This window comes from Mus musculus, chromosome 9 (genome assembly GCF_000001635.26).
Source record: "Mus musculus strain C57BL/6J chromosome 9, GRCm38.p6 C57BL/6J".
In the NCBI taxonomy this organism is placed as follows: domain Eukaryota; kingdom Metazoa; phylum Chordata; class Mammalia; order Rodentia; family Muridae; genus Mus; species Mus musculus.
The window spans coordinates 49,124,443-49,134,385 of record NC_000075.6 but is presented as its reverse complement, the minus strand read 5'-3'; positions in this window follow the sequence as shown (position 1 = coordinate 49,134,385).

Here is a 9,943-nt window from a genome sequence, read left to right as displayed (position 1 = left end):
ACCAATCAGTTTGCAGTGAAATGCCACAAATATTTACCAAGCACTACCTGCCTGCACTAGGCAGAGTGTATAGACACAAATAAGATCCCCTTTAGTATTTCTCACAGGACTCATCTGCTAGCAAGATATTGTCTCACTGTATTGCTTTAGGGCTTTCTTAACGTTACCTTCATTTTTAAAGAATGGTTCTTTGGGGCATAGAACTGTTGGTTGACAGTCTTTTGCCTTCAGGACTTTGGCTGCATTGTCTCCCTGCCTTCTGGCCCCTGAGAGTTCTGACAAGACGCTGGCTGATAATACTGTTTTCCCATATTTTAACTAGGACAATTTTTTAAAGTATAGGCTGCTTGGAACTTTCTGAGTTTCTTGAACGCATAAATTAATGGCTTATTTCCCTCAAAATTGGGGGTGGGGAGGGGATTCTGATTATTATTCATTCTAACATTGTTTCTGCTCCTTTTCTCCTACTCCTCCTCCGGGACCACCATTGTGCCTAGACTAGCGGCTTGGTGCTCACAATCCAAGGGTTTGAGGGCTGGGTGGATAAAATAATGACAAGTTTGGAAAATGCATCTTCCCAAGAGAACATCAGTTAGGTCAAACGGTGGGGAAAGAGCTTTTGGAAGAGTTCTAAACTCACTGCCCTCTTCAGTGAACTCTCTAGCATAGTTATGAAGCTGCTGTTTTCCAAACTTACTGCCTAATTAGGTGGAAAGATTAAGCGGACGCACAAGAAAAACATGCTGTTCTTGACGGCCTTTAACTTTTCCTTAAGTAAATGGCTCTTAAATTGTTGTGAGCCTAGAGTTAATTCTCAGGATTTTGAAACAGTTCATTTTGACAGTTTCCCTGCTGTTCTCCATAAATTTATGAAGACTTTCCAAGGTCCACAGGCTGTAATCCCAGAAGCTCTTTGAGCTGTCTTTATAAACAGAGGACCCCAAAGATCCCAATGGCAGTTCTGTCTCAAAGAACGCCGATGATGTATTATAGATGTCATGCCATGGCAAGCCAGAGTTGCAAGCAAAGAGACACGAGTCAGATGAGGAAAAGCAATCAGAAGCTATCTGGCAAACAACAAATAGAGACTGGAAGCTGGGCTGCAGCGTCCCAGAGGGTGGGAGTTGGGTGGAATAAGGAGTGGGTCCAGAGTTAATGAATCAATCTCTTAGTGGCCATACAAATTCCTGCTTTTGGAACCCCTTTTGTCACCTTGAAAGCAGAGTCATGTGCCTCTTCTGGTCATTGCTGCAATCCTCTGAGTTTTTGGGAATGTCAAAAGGAAATCAGTTTAAGAGGATGTCTGCCGCTTCTGACTTAAAGAAGCAAATTTAAAAAGCCAGACAGAAAAACAGAGAGGACATTCCAGGCCCAGATCTCATACTGTCACACCCAACTAATAAAGTAGTCTAGAATGCTTGATATTACTAACAAGAGCCAGACAGACAAGGACATCAGAAATGAGAGAAAAATCAATGTCTACAGAACAAGTATGTTTAAATCTTTTTATTTATTCTTTGAGACTTTCACGCATATATAATGTATTTTTAAACATATCCACCCCTTCACTCTCCCTCTCCAGCACCCCCAGAGTCCCCCTCAACATTTTTCCTTCTAAACTTCATCTCTCCCTCCCACCCCACTTTCCTCCTCCTCCTCCTCCTCCTTCCCCCCTCTTCCTCCTTTTCTCCTAATAAGCCACTGAGACCATTATGGTAAGGAATGTGAGATCTAATTTTCCCCAAGCTATTCTGAGTTAGAAGTGTCTGCTAGTCTGCTTCTCATTACTGTATGAAAACATTAGAGATAGGCTACTCTATAAGGAAAAGAGGATAATTTTGTGTGACAGCTCTAGAATACAAGGAGGAGGGACCACACTTACAGGTGGCTTTCTTACTGCCATAAGCCTAAAGTGATACAGGACATCAAAAGGACAAGAGACAGGGACAAGGAGTGAGGGGAGAGACACGTGAGGAGATGAGTGCTCTTTAAAAGCCACCAGCATCCAATCAGGAAGCTCCACCTTCGTGACCTTATCTAGCCCTAGTTATCACCTCCCCACACTCTCCACCTCTAAACCTCACAGTCAGATTACAATGACTCAGGGTGGGACCAAATTTCAATATGTGGAGCCTTGGGGAGACATTCAGCCCACACTCAATCCATAGTAGAATCCAACTCAACAGTATTTTTTCAAACCAATCGTCGGGAAATATTTGCAGCATCTCTCTTGGCCTCTAGGAACTGGACAGCCTTACTGAGAACAGTATCTTCAGGATTAGCAAGGCCTTGTGTCAAAACAGCAAGAAATACAGTTGTCCCTCAGTCTCCATGGAGAATTAGTACCTGCATGGAGGTCTAAATCCACAAATGCTCGATTCTGTTATATGCCATGGCATTGCATTAGCATAGAAGCTGGGCACATTCTCCTGTATATCTTGTATATTTGGGCACATTAATTAGAATGTCCAATGCAATGTAAATGCTATGTAAATATTGGTTATAGAAACATGTCGGAATAATAACAGGAAAAGATAACCTATACAAGTTTAATACGGATAGATTTTTCTGTCAATATTTCCAGTCTCTGGTTTACTCCAGCCACATGTTCATGAATATGAAAGGTGGGGGCCGAGTGTGCAGAAAACAGAAGGATGGCTTTAATACAAGTGCCAATTCATCTGCCTCTCCCTCTTGCATTTAGAGCACACCTAACACACAGCAGATGTCCAGTGATGGTGTATACAAAAAAAAATCAAGAGGGATTATGAGATGGCTCAGAAGGTAAAGGTGCTTGCCGTCAAGTCCGATGACCCATAGCATGGAAGGCAAGAATCGACCCCACAAGTTATCCTCTGTGTTCCATGTATGCCATGGCATGTGTGCACACCCACAATAAACTAAATGAAATTTAAAAAAAAAATAGAAGAAGTACTATGCATGGCTCACACACATAGATACACACAAGCACACATGTGTGCAAATGCATGGTATATAAGTTAAATATAATTTTAAACATTTTTAAGAGAAAAAAGACAGGTGCAACAGAGGAAAAAAATAATAGTTTTGTCCCTAGAAGGACCCAAAGGTGGGAGTGGGAGATGTTAGTTGCTCTCCATCCCTGAAGGCAGGGGGCAACAAGCCTGAGGGACCGACAGATGGAAAGCAGTATTCTGACAAGGTCACAGCTCTTCCCAGGGGAAATGTGCTTCAAAAGCAGAAATTTCAATGGGACCCCAGCACAAGGAGAGAGGCGATACATTTAGGAGGACTTGAGTAGCAGCATGTGGCCTTTTCTGCAGGGCTGAGCTGAGCCCACAGATCATTCATAAAGACCCAGGGTCACCTATATTTCTCAGCTCTAGCCTCTTCCTCTTCATCTCAGAAGCCTTGAAGTGCCTGGAATTCTGCCTACCAGACTCAGCCCAGGTAAGTGAATCCATCCCTAGCAGCTTCCGTTATTCCTAGAGCTTGGCTGGAAGCCCAGGCATTGAATCTAAACAATGACTTCCTTTCTTGAGTTGGCACCAAGGAACGTTGTGCGTTCTCTCTATATCAATGGCCGGACTCAAAGAAATTGCAAAAGACATACTCTTAGCTTTATAGTAAAATCACCATCTGTCCAGGCCCAGTGTGCTTGGGGCCAGCACTCACCCAGGGAGCCTGAGTAGGCCACAAAAGAGAAAGAATGGAGTTACCTCATTATGCAGCTTACCACTGATTATTCTGACATCAGGATTATCGCTGACTATGGTGAAGTGCTTGGGGGCTGTCTTGTCTTAGTCATGACCCTGACAGAAGAGACATTATTCTTCCCATTTTATCCATGTTGAAAACTGAGATTTAAATCAAATAATTCACCCTAGACCAGGGTAAGAACTTAGACTACTGAAGGTCATTGGGAATGCTTGACTCCTGTTGTGTGACATTCTTCCTGGGGGGAATGTTTAGCTAAGACCTGCAGCACACTGCACAGTCTGTAGGCAGCTCAAAAGGTTACAGAGTCTCTTCCAGGCAATTGACATAGACTAAGCATCTTCCATACAACTCAGCTGGCTGTTCTCTGTCTCTTCCAGGCACTGGACTAGTCTCTGTCACTTCTAGGCTATTCATCTGATTTCTGCTTCCTCTGGATGCCATGTCTTATTTGAGAGAGTCCCTTAGCAGTCCTTATTAATTATATATGCTTGTTGGAAGAGGGGCTTAGTAAATTTACTCAGTTTCAGTAACTCTCTGAGGTTACCGAGTTGTACATTTCCTGAGTTTTACCAAGCTTCCTGTCAAGATGAACTGTTTAGCCTCCCTTTTGAACATACAGCATCTTACAGAGATTCCCTCCAAGATGGAAGGCTAATTTCTGAGGAGACTGCTATACAATAATCTCTATCCTGCTAGGAAACACTGTCCTGGAGTTTAGGATATAAAAGTGGAATGTTATATATTCTTTTAGGAAGAATGGATGAATACAGATTTAAGTCAGAAAATACTGCCCTCCCCACTCACTAGCTATGGGTGTGTTACTAAACTCTGAGCCTCATTTCCTCATTTGCCCAATGTAAAATAGTGTGTCCTCACAGCCTTTGAAGACAATATCAACCAACCTCCGTAACACAACTTGCTCAAAGACTGATACAAATAAGCTGTCTAAACAGTGCTAGTTCCCTCTCTGCTCTTTTGTGGGTTGCTAAAAGTTAGACCACACTGAATACAAGCCAAATACTCATTCCCAGAGCCATGTTGTAGTTGGAACCATGAAACCAGACTCTAAGTTATAGAGAGGCTGAGCTTGGCAGGATCAGCAGAAGCAAAGACCTTGAGACATTGATGAGCTCTGAATGAAGGATACAATGCTCAGAGGTGTGGTACTCAAATGAAACCCCAGGTGTGAGAGAATGGGGGGGGGGGCACAGCATGCTGATACCAAAAGGAAATCCCTAAAGATCACTTGAAAATCATGGCTTATGAGCATGGACATGCAGTAGCACCTGGGGATGGGGAGGCCCCCTGAACTTTGTGCAATCTCATGCCTCTCTGACTTCCTTTAATAACCCTGTCTGATTTAATTCTCCAAGAACTCATTAAATCCTTCCTTGGTACACTGTTCCTCATTCCATGGATTCGACACCAGAGAAACAAGCTCCATAAATTGCTCCCGGCAGGAGGTGCCTTATGTTAGTTTTGAAAATAAACTCCTTCCAACTTCAAAGTCTTGGTGGCCACTCTGAGACAAGAAAGGTGCATCAGCCTTCATACCGACCATGGCCTGCTTCCAGAATGGGTTCTTCCTGACAATCAGAACATTTCCAGTGGCTGCATCTTCATTTACTCTGTCCACTCGCCTTAAGGAAGTCTGCCCGGCCTCAGAACCTTTTGCAAATAGACTGCTGCATACATAGGGGCTACGCAGTGCATGCTGTCGGCTTCAGCTGCTTTGCCGCTTCTGATTCCCATTCCCTACGTTTGCCAGCCTCCTGCAGTGGATGCTTCACTGGGGTGTGTCTCTAACTTGGAAAAGCCAACGGCAACTGAGACTAAATCTAAGGAGGAGTCAGAAGCCCGGGCCACACCCCACCCAGAGCATTCCATTACTCTCTGTGCCAGACCTGTCTTATAGTACCCTCGATCCTGTAGCTAGAAGAGAAAAGAGAGACTACCTAGCTTACAGCCCCATAGATGTTACTGACTTTGTGACACCTGGGAGCATCACCTAGGCCTCAAGTGGCTCAAGTCCAGCTCCAGGAAGGTCATTTTTTTTAAATAAATAAATGTGTGTGTGTGTGTGTGTGTGTGTGTGTGTGTGTGTGTGTGTGTACAGACTGTAACATTTGTATGTATAAGTATACAGACCTGCCATTTGTGAATGTATGTATGTATATATGTATACAGACTTTCGTTTCTACTGAGTCCTCTTCTGGACATTATCATAAATATTCACAAATGATAACTAGCACTGAGACATCGTAGGACAAAAATAAAAGAGAGATGCAGTATTCATTCCCAATGGAAAGACACTCCTCATGTGGAGGTTTAATGTGAGCCAGGACAAATAACAGCAGGACACAGCAATTAAGGATGCAGTCAGCCTGCTGGATTCAAACTCCAGCCTGGCCACTCCCCAGCTGTACTTCAGCAACTGCTTGACCTCTCTTTGTGACTTGATTTTCTCATCTACAAAATAAAAACAATAAGGCTATCAGTCACCTCAGGACTGGAGAGGCGGCTCAGTGGTTAGAGCACTCAAATAGCTTCGGTGCATCTGCCGCCACCGACAGAGCTGCCCCACCCTTCCTTCAAAGTCGTGATGGATTAAAGACCCTCTGAAACCTGAAGCTGAAATCAACCCCCCTCTCTTAATCCGAGTCAGTTATTCTGTCGCAATAATACAAAAGGAATACAGAGCTCGCTTATCTTCAGCTTCCGTATATGGTGTGGGGCTTCTCAAACGGTTTGATTTAAATTTTATGTCACATGTGTTTTAATCATCTAAACCACAATACATAGAAATCACCAGTTCCTTAACCTAAGATGAGACATTAACTCGTCCTTAGGCAGGATTTTGAGCCCAGGTTTCCCTTTTAATTACAGTGTATCCTGAGACTAAACGGCATGCTGTGGAATCCCTTTGCTATTACAGAAATTACCTAATGTGTAAATCAGAACTTCTGGGTGCTCGGCGACCAAAGCCAAACTCCGGAAACAAGCTGAGTATGAAGGCCGATGCAGCTGTAGAATCTGATATGTCACCCTGCACCCCTAACTTCAGCTTCCTGTGCTCTCATTGTCCACACTGATCCAAGGTAATTATCATTAATTAAGGTTTGTTTTTTTTTCTTTTGGTTTGTTGATTGTTGTTGTTGTTGCTGCTGCTGCTATTGTTGTTGTTTAAATTAGAGTCTCCCTCTATAGTCTAGGTTAACTTCAAACTCACAATTTCCCAAATCCTGGGATTACAGCATGCACCAACATGACAGTCCATCAGTTAGGAATTACAAACCAGAAACACAGTAATAACTGTTGTATTTACCTCTTACATATTAAGAACACCAAATGGGCATTTTGTTTCCCAGGGGTGTTTGAAACCCTCTGTAGCAATGGTGGTGGCAAGCTTGTGTTTGTCTGCGCCTCCTTCACACCTCTCTCGCCCAGCTCCCGTTAGGAAGCTTCCTCCATGCCCACATCCTCCTGTAACTTCTGTACACTTTTTTTTTTTCCTCCAGCTGCTTTTCTTTGCCTGCAAGAAAACTCCACAAAAGATGAGATTTTATACCCATGACTATGGCTTTTTCTCCTGAAAGCTTCCAGGAACTCTTCCCACCCATATAATAAAGAAAGATTCCACACAGCAGACGAGGGCAAAGCAACCTTGCCTCCACACATGGCTGTCCCCAGCCTTCAGTCTCATGCCACCCATACCTGCTATTTCCTAGAAAGCGTCAGGAACTCTCAAGCTATTCCCAAATGCATTTGTTCTCTCTTTTCCCCCTTACCATATTCTCCAGCTCAGTTCAGCTCAGCTCAGCTCTGACCTTCATCTTTCAAAACCCAAATCAAATGGAGTGTCCAAAAACAGCTCTGAAGCCCCTGTGGTACCTTTTACCTGGTCCTGAACCAAAATTACTGGCCTATACCTCCATGCTCCTCAGCGGGTTGCCAGTGCCTGTTGAGATAGTGGGATGTTTATCTGCATGTCCTGGCACACACTGGAGTTCAGCAATATAAAAGGAATGGCAGGGAGAAGAGAAACAGAGGGAAGGAGGGAGGGAGGGAGGAAGGGAGGGAGGGAGGGAGGGAGGGAGGGAGGGAGGGAAGAGAATGAGTAGCCATGGCTACTCACCTCCCATATACACAGAGGCTGCCCTTCCAAAGGAAATTGTGCTTCTAAGTCATCTGTTTCTTGTGCTTTTAAAGTAATACCTTTGATCTCTTTTCAGTTCTGCAGCAATAACACAAGGCCCTATTGCCCATATTGTCCAAGTGAGAAACCTGAGACCCAGAGGCACACAGGGAAGGACCAGGGCCAGGGCTAGGCTCTAGGCATCAACTGAGGGTCTCAACATTCTGAGAGCCAAATGTATCTACCTCTCCCTCTCCTCCCTCTTCCTCCCCACCCCCCACTGTGGGGTGTGTGTGTGTGTGTGTGTGTGTGTGTGTGCACAGAAACACATTTAGGGGGAACCACAATACAAGAAGAGACTCTTCGTGTTCTCTATTAAAAATAGTCTTACCAAAGCTAGCCAAGTCATGGATTAGCGGTACCAGTCTGTCTTTTTATCCTGTGCAGATATGCCGGAGTGGAAACACACCTCTGGGGTTACGATGGAAACATTGTTTACCTCTCCCGGCTTTCTTAAAGCCTGCTGATAATAAGTGGGCAATTTCCACATTTACTGTGTCGGGTCTTTCTTGTCAACAAGCGTTTCTCTGTAAATGATTGCAAAGGAGTTCTGTCGAGGTCTTAAATAGCCCATGGTCACGGTCATGCTCTTGCTGAGAGTAAGCAATGTACCATGGCATTGGCTCCAGCTAGCCAGCCAGACCTCTGAGGCCAGGCTGGTTTTCTCTCCTCCTCCCAACCCCCACATAGCTTCCTCAGGACATCTCCCAACTTTGTATCTTTTTGATATAACCCACCAGTTCCAGTTAGTGCTACTCATGTGTGTGCAGGCATGGTGCCATTCACTGGGGCATGGGGAGCCTACCAGTTGCCATATCCTATTCTGTTAGCCATTGCTGGTAGCTTCTCAGCCAGGGCCAGACCCTGAAGGTTAGTCACCTCCTCTGTGCTGAGTTTTTGACTGGTTCATCCTGGGTGGGCCACCACCGCCGCTGTGAGTAATGGCGGCAGCAGCCACGCCATGTCCAGAAGACAACACTGTACAGCACCCTCCCCGGCCCATGGCTTTACTCTCCTTCTGCCTCTTCTTCCACAATGATCCGTGGCCTATCCTGCGGAGAGGCTTGGGGTGGTGGCACAGATGCTCTTTCTATGTCGGGCTGGGCATTTGGTCTCGAGTTCTGAGCCCTGTCGTGCCTCTCTCTGTTGACGATGACTAGGCTTTACTACGGTCCTTTCCTAGGTAAATTCGTTCACTGGATCCCTCTCCCTCTCTGCCCTCCCTCTGCGGGAGTTACTTTACTATTTCTAGTGCTCAAGGCTTAAGTTTGGTATGACACTCAAAATATGCACATTCAATAAATGGAGTTTTCCAGGATAAACAAGGCAACTGGCAGCATTTCTGATAGAGGCTGGACACAGCCACATTTTACATTTGCCCAGCTATACCCAACTTCCGGACCTTTCTTCTTACTTTGACTTTGCTCTTTGTGTGATTTGAATGCCCATCCCCCAAGAGAGTATCCATGCCAAACCTATTATTCTCCAGTGAACAATGTTAAGGAGACGTCTAACCCGGAAGGCTCATTCCTCACAAATAGATCAGTGCTTTCAATAAAAGGAAATGTGTGTGTATGGCCCATCTCAGCCTGTTACATCCTTTTACCCACCCAAACTTCTGCCACAGATTGACACAGGAGGATCGGTCTCTCCAGAACTGTCCCGTTGAAATGTCTCCTCGTGTACAGGAGACCTGAGGATTATGAGTATCACATAAGCCAGGCATCGTAGAATAAGCCTCTATCCCCAGCACTCAGTAGACCAGGAGACAGAAGGACCTCGAGTTCAAGGTCTCCCTTGACTACTTAGATAACAAATTTGAGGTGAGCCTAGGCTACAATGAGACCGTCTTTAAAGGAGAGGGAAGAAAAAAAAGAACTAGCCCCTTGATTTTGGACTTCTCAATGACATGACCATGAGCCAAAGAAACTGTGTTTACTTATACGTCTCAGATATGCTGTTATAATAGCCCCAAGAAGGCTTGTTCTCCCACCTGCTCTGTAAGTTAGGCAAGGCATGTGTTTTTAGTCCATTGCATAAAGATCTAAG